Here is a 1,046-nt window from a genome sequence, read left to right as displayed (position 1 = left end):
CTAACTGAGAAAGTCCCCCAGATGTATGGAAAATATTACTTGAAGACACCTCCCCTAAGTAATGGCCTAATTAAGCCTGGACATGTTCTTTGCCCTCTGTGGGGAATGAATCGAAGACAACTGAGCATAGGGTTGCCATGTGCCTGCTTATGACAGAAGGGTTCCTGCTGGTGGGCCTGACCTTGACCTCCAGACCTACCAGAGAAAAGTTCAGGGGCAGAATGACTTTGCACAATATGCAACTGAAAACCCAGATGGCTTATTGAGCAATGCTCTGACCATCCCTGAAAACTCCATGGAAAGTACAGTCAGAACCTGAGACACTTACATTCAACTGGATGTGACACCACATGTCATGTGATGTCAGTTTTACTCCTTGTCCTAAAGCTCCTGGGCCTGGCATCCTCCTGGGCCTGGCATCTGTTCAAAAGGATCAGAAGAAAGTTTAGGTCGCCCGATCTGGCCTAAGAGCTCAGAGTAACTAAAAGGGGAACATTTGGACGAGGGGGAAGATTTCTCAGTTCTTTTCTCTCCTGGCAATTCTTCATGAGCCACTAATTGATGTAATTCTTAAAGATGAATGAGGCCTCTTAGCAGTGTGGGACAAGAAGTCATAGATGCTGTAACTTGCCTGACACAATCACAAAATTGTCTGAAGCGACTTCTTTATCTGGAGGTCCTACCTCACCATTGGAATGTCTGCAGGCAGAGGAACAGAATGCAGCCAGTTCATCCCTTACTAAGTCCTTCACTCTTCTTCTTTGCCTTACTGCAGAGCAAAATTAAGAGCTCAACTGGCCTCAGTGGTCAGGAAGAGAGTGTGGACAAAACTCTCCAACAGTCAGAAAGAGACAGATTCATGTATTTATTTGCTTACCTTCCTTTCTCCCACGCATCTCTGGACCCAACAGTAAAAGAAAAAACATTAAAACAATAGATATAAGACAATGTAAAACCAATCTAGAAACACCTTGTGTTCCTAACTGCGGGATGTTTCCCCTTTGCCTAGGCTCAAGCTGCCCCAAAGTTTCTCTAGAATAACTGGG

Source organism: Heteronotia binoei, chromosome 11 (genome assembly GCF_032191835.1).
Source record: "Heteronotia binoei isolate CCM8104 ecotype False Entrance Well chromosome 11, APGP_CSIRO_Hbin_v1, whole genome shotgun sequence".
Lineage (NCBI taxonomy): Eukaryota > Metazoa > Chordata > Lepidosauria > Squamata > Gekkonidae > Heteronotia > Heteronotia binoei.
Note: the sequence above shows the minus strand (reverse complement) of the source record.